Raw genomic sequence first — 8,558 nt, 5'->3', positions numbered from 1 at the left:
AAGGGTAATTATATCTTCTCCCATCTATCATTCTTTAATTTCTTTCCCCAACTAACTAGTTTTATTTTCTAACTATAATTATCAATTATAACTATTTTTGTTTCTTTCATCTCTCTACCTTCGCCTCCCACCTCCGCCTCTGCCTCCCTCTCTCACCTCTGCATCTCTCACGCCTGCCTCTCTGTCTTCATTTTTCCATCGATAAGATTCCTCCCTCTCTCACACCTCGAAATGTTAAATACAATAAGCTCCCTCCCTCTCCAACCTTCGCCTCCACCTCTACTTTTCCATCTATGCCAGCTGCTCCCGCTCCAGTGGACGTTCTGCCGGAGATTATCTGCCACTCTATCCCAATGAAGCACGCCTTTGCCGGGTATGAATAAATACTCAACGTGTATGAATAAATACTTCAATGTGTATGAATAAATACGTGATATACTCCATCTCAATCAAGCACGTCTCCGCCAAGTCAGATCCATCATGTCGACCGTCTCAAAATGAGTGCTAAATGAATCGAGTTCAACTAATTTTGTCTCTTTGGATGCAATTAATCCCTTTCGTGTCTATGTTCCTCTTTCTCATGAAGTAGCGAGTTAATTAGCAGAGAACAAAGCTTTATTAATAGTGAATTAGGCCAGTGCATACTAAGTACTAAGAAATGACAGAAAAAAACAATTTGAAAAAAAATAGAGATGTATGAATGAATACTTGATGTTTTAGGTATGAATACTTCAACATGTATGAATAAATACTTGATATCTTAGGTATGAATACTTCAATGTATATGTATGAATACTTCAATGAAGTATGTTTTATTTTTTTTTCTAAATGTTGTTTTTTTTGTAACATTTCAATTACATGATTTGTAAAATTTGATAGATTATTTTTGTTTCGACAGTGAATTATGTGGCAACTATTTTTTTTATTCCAAAAAATAAAATTGAATTAGAAATCAATAAAGCAATGTTCAATACTATTTAGCTGCTTTCGCAAAATTAATCGAGGTATGCACATATGCTTGTAATACTCTTGATACATGAACTATTTACACTTACATGACGAGGTATGAATACTTGCTTGATGATATATTAATACTTGTATGAAGAGGTATGAATACTTGCTCGATGATATATTAATACTTGTATGAAGAGGTATGAATACTTGTGCAACGGACTACTCGAAAGTATGTCATCATGGATCTCATTTGCAAGAGAAATTTGTGTAGAAGACGTTCGTGGTTTTAGATTTGCAAAATTTCTCACAGATTGTCAAAAATATTGGTTAGATTGAACGGAGAAAAAAAAAACCACCTTTAAAAACGTGTGAAAGATGGGTGAGTGGTGTGTTCAGTTTTTTTTTTTAAAATACTTGATATATCATAGATGAATACTTTATGTATTATATATGAAGCACGCGCCAGTTGTAAAATCTTTCAAATATTAGGCGGTTCCCAAATAATAAGTGGTCCCTGAAGGTAGTTAGTAGTGTTGGCTTTTGGGAGCCCTCGACTTATTTGTTTGACTAGATTTGCAAAACATACATAATTGCATTTTACACTCCTCCTCTTGAGTATATGTGCAAGTTCATGACAAGTGAAGGAATAGTAATTATACATCAAGGATGTATTAATACACTGCAATATAACATCATGGATGTGGTCATGAAGGCACAAGACATTGGATAACAAAAGTATTAACTCAAGATTAAGGATAACGTATATGTAAGATTGATAAAATAAGCTTGAGATTGACCTAAGTGAGGCCTACCGTTGTCACGGTCCAGTGACCGTGATAAAGGAATAAATAAATCCTGTACAAATCCCGGAACGCATAAAATAGAATTTAGCGTCACCGCATCGCTAAACCTTCCAGAGGATTACCGTGGTGGGTACCGTTGTCACGGTCATCTACCATGATCAACAGTAACCACCGTTACACTACAAACCACTCCGATTGATTTACCGTTGGCACGGTCCCCTGTACCGTTACAACGGTCATCACCACTTATTTCTTTTTTATCAGCTCTCTATAAATAGAAGCTATACCAAGGTTTGGAGTATCACTCTAGCTGCCTTCAACTTCAATATTTCGTAGTTATAGATCTAGAGAAAGCCGTTGTTGTTTGTGCACTCCAACTTCAATATACACAATCAATCTCAAGCTTATTCAATCAATCAATCAACTCCTAGAGTGATCCTGCGTGATCGAATCATTTACTACTTCGAGCCTTGTGCTCATCTTGCAATCCTTGAAGTCCTTGCGACTCGGATTGTGTTGTTAGGGCCGTGTGACTTCCCAGAAGAATTGTAAGGGCTCACCGATTTCACCTTGTATTCCTTTCTCATTGGGTAAAGAAAGACGCGTCATCTAGAAGGTCGCGAGCGCCGGAGACATAGGCGTTAGTGCTGAACTTCGTAAACAACTCTCGTGTCAAGTGTCTCTAAACTCTACTATTTATTTTACTTACTTTACATTTAGTTTTGGACAGTTATTCTAGTTTCCGCCAAGAATAACTTATAGACTTGTTAGAATATTATTAGTTAGACCAAAAATATAAAAATGCCTATTCACCCCCCCCCCCCCCCCCCCCAGGTGCCTTTGGGACCAACAAGTGGTATCAGAGCAGGAAATTCAAATTAAGGCACACTTAATTTGAAAATTTTATTTGGATCTTTAATGGCACCAATGTTACCAAGACATGTTAAGGAACCTCTAATCTTTGGTCAAGAAACAAATAACTTTAGCCATTGGAAAAATCATATGATTAATTTTTTCAAAACCAATGAGGTTTGGGATATTGTAGAAAATGGTTATGTACCAAAATTTAATGAAAATCATGTATTGACCACCGAATCCAAACTTGAAAGGAAGGATAACCTTTATGCAATAAATTATATAATTAATTCGGTTAGTGGTCATGTCTTTTCATTACTTAAAAGATGTGGATAGTGCCCATAAACTATGGGAGGATCTAATAAATCTATATGAAGTAAATACTCAAATTAAAAGGAGTGAGACAAAGACGGATGGTCAAGATCTCAACCTTGCGTTGATGGCAAAGGGAAATGAAAGATTAATGATGGTGGATGTCGACTCAATTGTCACAAGCAAGAACATCACCAACAAGAAAACCATTGAGGGTCCAACAAACATTGCCAAAACCAAAAACAAGAAGATGGACTCGGATGTTTCAAATGAAGCATCAACAAGCTCCGCCAATGAGGTAACTCTAGCACTTGAAAATAATAATCAAGAGTTGAAAATTGAATTGATAAATAGATGTGTAGAAATTGATGATACAAGTAGTTCTTTGGATAAGGATCAAACACATAGGAATGAAATTAAATTGAGATTTCTTCTTGATAAATCGTATAAGACATTACTTAGGAAAGAAGAAATTATACAAAACTTGAGGTCTAAGATTGTTGCTCTAGAATCTAAGGTAAATGAATTTGAGTCAATGACCATTGAATCACACAATTGTATATTATACTTAGACGAATTAGAATCGGTGAGAATAAGAGCTAATAAATTACAAGATGATAATAGAACCTTAAAAGCAACTAATGTTATAAATAAAATGTTAGAAAGTAAGCTTAAAAGTTATGAATCCAAAATTGGAGAATTGGAAATGATTAGTAAAAGTAACAATTGCCAATCACAATTGAGTGAAATAGAATTTTTAAAAGTTAGAATACAAACCTTAGAAACCAAAAATAAGACTTTAAGATCATGTAACAAGTTTAAAAATATAATTAATCTTGAGCAAAATAAGGTAGGTAATTTGATCATGAATTGCAAAAATACCAAGAGCACTAAAGAAGGAGAGAAACATACACTAAACTCAAAGGTTAATAATAATCGAAAGTCACATAACTATGCATTTAAGTATAGATATAATAATAAAAGTTATAAGGATAATAAGATACCCAACAATTCACAAATATCAAACAAGGATTATTCTAAATGATCAAATCAATGGTTTCATGATTTAAAAGATAAAAATATCTCACAAAATAGAGTCCAGACTAAGAATTCAACTAGGAATATTTCCCAACATCATAATAAATTTAAATCCTTCCAAAATAAAAATGGTTCACCTAAAATAGTGAATTGGAGTTCAAATAAACCTTGGAAACAAACTCAAGAGTTAAAATATCACTTTCAAAATCACTTCAAACAAGGTCCAACCTTGAACTTACCTCACCCCTCAACAACTCTCAAATCCTCTCTTACATTTTGCAATTATTGTTGTAAGATTGGACATACTTCATTAGAGTGTAGGTTTAGGATGAAGTATATTGTTTGTTATTTGGATGCCTAAATTAATCTAGAAAAGAATAATTAGATGGTCAAATTGTCTCCCCACTAAATTCTAATTTCAAAATTACTGAGGGGGAGATAAATTCAAGGTATGTGCTAGTAACCTTGACTAGTATATATCTAAATACGTATGGTTGATTAAGTATATTCAAGAAAATATTTGAACCATTAAAATGATGCATGTGCTATAATTTCAATTACACATATTATGATAGGGTCACACGTATAGATATAATATTATTGAATTAAAATTACTATATGACACCTACATATTAGTACTAAAGAGCATGACCATCATTAAAGTTGAATTTCTTATAATATAATTATCAAAATAAGCAAAGTCTTCCATATCTAAAAATGAATGAATGAATGAATGAGATCTAATGTCACAATTTTGCAAATTAACCCTTGTCAAAAATTAATATTTCAAGATAATAAGACCGAAAATTATAAAATTTTCAGTTTTGATCTGCTACGCATCAATCATTGTTTCCTATGTCCAAGATTGTGTGTTTCAAACTAAAATTCAAGCCATACATATTTGAAAACTATATTTTATCACCTCTCTGAAAATATAAAGAACACAAAAAATTGTTTACTAGTTTGTGAGAAAATTACATTTCAATCTGGGGTTCCAATTCTGAAAACATATTGTAGTTGTCTCCATAATTTTTAGTTTCACACCAAATCCGTGATATTTGTGTATTGCAAAATATAGTTTTTCAAAAACTAGGCTTCATTATCTTTCTAAATTAGGCGGGAATATTGAGATCATATTTTTGTCCTTTTATTTAGGCACTTTAAATGTGGTCAAATAAATGTATAAAATTTATCGATCTCCGCTAGAGGTTGAATAATACCCTTAACGGGTATACCCGCCCGTACCCGCCCGTACCCGCCCGTACCCGCCCGTACCCGCCAGCTAGGGTACCCGTGCCCGAGCCCGGGTATGGGTCGGGTACTCGGGTACGCGGGTACGGGCAAAATCCGGACCGGACCCGTTATTTTAGACCAATACCCGAGTTTACCCTACCCGAGTTAACCCGTACCCGACTAAACCCGTACCCGACTACCCGAGTACCCATACCCGTATACCCGAGTACTGTTCATCACAGTTCAAAATTAAAAAAATTTGATTTTTCCCCCCAAAAAAATCAGAAAAAAACCAGAAAAAATCAGGAAAAACCAGAAAAAACCAGAAAAAATCAGAAAAAACCAGAAAAAAACAGAAAAAAAACAGCAAAAAAAAAAAAATACCCGTACCCGCCCTACCCGTACCCGTACCCGCCTTACCCGTCAAGGGTACACGGGTAAGGGTATAGGACGGGTAGGGTATGGGTTTTGAAAATTATACCCGCCATACCCGTACCCGAATACCCTTGTACCCGAGTATACCCGTACCCGAGACGAACCCGTACCCGAGACGGGTATACCCGGGGTACCCGTACCCGCCCGAGTTGCAAACCACTAATCTCCGCTTTCAATTAGGAATGCTAGAATTAGAAAACTAATATCTGGTATACAAAATAAAACTGTAAATATAAAATTTTCATTTCTATTTCTAAAACTTAATAATAGAAGGCTATGTAGCATCTACCGTGACCACGATACACAGACCGTGATAACGGTTCCCAACGGCAGACCAGAATTTAGACTGATTTTCTTCCAGTTTTTACTGTATTTCCTTCAACAAACCTTCCAAATCTTTATTAATTGATATTATTCCAAAATTCAGTATATTTCTCAATTACAAATTGATATGTTCCTCATTCAATACCAATGTTTCCATATAATTAAAAATGCGTAGCCCTAACTACATCTCTTATTTAAGCACATCTTCAAGTACACATTTCGTATAATCATTTCTCATTCTTTCTCACCCTTCTCATCTCGTATTTCGAATCAAACATGTCTTCCAATTGCTCACAAGACTCTCAAAATGAATACTCTTTTCATGCTTTTCTTCCTTATCTTAAGTCCGATGCTAAGTCTCCAATTTAATACTATGTCTTGGAGTATGTTCACATGCAATGATTGCAACAAAGCCTTTCATCCTCGATGTGTTTTCATCAATCCGGTCCATCCTACTGATCCGATATTCAATTTCTTTATATGCGTCGACTGCAAATGCATTCGTGAAGCACAAGAAATCACAAGAAATCACAAGAGGAAGCCTAATGAATAAATCAACAAGAAGGATGCCAAAAGGTCAAATGAGGAGAAAGAAATAGAAGTGGAGAGTAAGCCCATAAAGAAATAAGTAATAGGAGTTTAGAAAAGAGTTTATTTAATCATCTATTCGTATTTCTATATTTTTGAATTAAATTTCCTTTCAATGATGTATCCTAGGGTATTATTACTATTTTCAATATATTCCATTAAATCTTGTTCTCTAGTGATCATCATGACTATAATCTAATTTCTACACTCCATCTACCTGAGAGACATATGTATCAAATCTCATCCAAAACAAAATAATTTAAAAAAAAAATTGACTCCATCAATATAACTTCGATTATTCCGCCTATTTTAGAAGCACCGACAGTTGATCATTTGTTAAAATTCAAAATTATATCGATTAGAATAATCATTATAATGATCAATTTAAGTTTAAAGAAAATATATTTTCTAAATTTTAATGTTTTGCCTAAAATCAGAGGCATAAGCACTTGATCAATATCTAACCTCAATATTCTCTTAGTTCAAAAGATTTGATTGATCAAGTTAGGTCAAATTTAATTTCAACAATTCTTTGACCAATAAGGAGTCAAAAGTTTCAAATATTGCACCATATAATTTCAAAATTCATAGTTAGTGCAAATTGTCGTGCTTTAATTTCAATATTTTATTGTTGGCCTTAATTTACAATTTTACCAAATTAAGGGGGAGTGCATGAATTGAGGGGGAGCCCTCTCTTCGTTTTGAGCATAACTATGTTTTATTTTTCTACCCTTTTGACCATTTCCAAAAAAGGGGAGAGATATTACAAGTTCATGCTATATTGGTATTCCATGACATATGATACATAGACAAGCAAAATAACAAGGGAAAACAAAAACATCAAAAATTTGAATTTTCCGTACTTTGTGGGAATAACCAATTTATGCACTCACTTGACATGCATGTTTTGTAAATTGTCAAAAGGGGGAGATTGTTGGTTTTTGGGAGCCCTCGACTTATCTGTTTTACTAGATTTACAAAACATACATAATTGCATTTTACAGTTCTCCTCTTGAGTATATGTGCAGGTTCATGACAAGTGACGAAATAGTAATTATACATCAAGGATGAATTAATACACTGCAATATAACATCATGGATGTGGTCATGAAGGCACAAGACATTGGATAGCAAAAGTATTAACTCAAGATTAAGGTAACGTATATGTAAGATTGATAAAATAAGCTTGAGATTGACCTAAGTGAGGCCTACCGTTGTCACGGTCCAGTGACCGTGATAACGGAATAAATAAATCCTGTACAAATCTTGTAACGCATAAAATAGGATTTAGCGTCACCGCATCGCTAAACCTTCCAGAGGATTACTGTGATGGGTACCGTTGTCACGGTCATCTATCGTGATCAACAGTAACCACCGTTACACTCCAAACTACTCTGATTGACCTACCATTATCACGATTCCCTGTACCATTACAACGGTCAGCACCACTTACTTCCTTTTTATTAGCTCTCTATCAATAGAAGCTATACCAAGGTTTGGAGTATCACTCTAGCCGCCTCCAACTTCAATATTTCGTATTTACAGATCTAAAGAAAGTCATTGTTGTTTGTGCACTCCAACTTCAATATACACAATCAATCTCAAGCTTATTCAATCAATCAACCAACTCCTAGAGTGATCCTGCGTGATCGAATCATTTACTACTTCGAGCCTTGTGCTCATCTTGCAATCCTTGAAGTCCTTGCGACTCGGATTGTGTTGTTAGGACCGTGTGACTTCCCAAAAGAATTGTAAATGCTCACCGGTTCCACCTTGTATTTATTTCTCATTGGGTAAAGAAAGACGCGTCATCTAGAAGGTCGCAAGCCCCAGAGACATAGGTGTTAGTGCCGAACTCCGTAAACAACTCTCGTGTCAAGTGTCTCTAAACTCTACTATTTACTTTACTTAGTTTACATTTAGTTTATGACAAAGTTATTCTAGTTTCCGCCAATAATAGCTTATAGACTTGTTAGAATATTATTACTTAGACCAAAAATATAAAAAAGGCCTATT

At 34.6% G+C, this 8,558-nt stretch overlaps 1 long non-coding RNA gene across 1 annotated transcript; it reads left to right on the top strand.

The window, feature by feature from the left end:
• The first annotated feature begins 923 nt into the window (after window positions 1–923).
• LOC144563832 (uncharacterized) lies at window positions 924–1,277 on the top strand. The gene is made up of 2 exons (XR_013514490.1): window positions 924–1,063; window positions 1,108–1,277. It is a non-coding gene; the product is annotated as an uncharacterized LOC144563832 (long non-coding RNA).
• Window positions 1,278–8,558: the final 7,281 nt, after the last annotated feature.

This window comes from Carex rostrata, chromosome 13 (genome assembly GCF_964058835.1).
Source record: "Carex rostrata chromosome 13, lpCarRost1.2, whole genome shotgun sequence".
Lineage (NCBI taxonomy): Eukaryota > Viridiplantae > Streptophyta > Magnoliopsida > Poales > Cyperaceae > Carex > Carex rostrata.
This window is presented reverse-complemented; position numbering and strand designations above follow the sequence as displayed.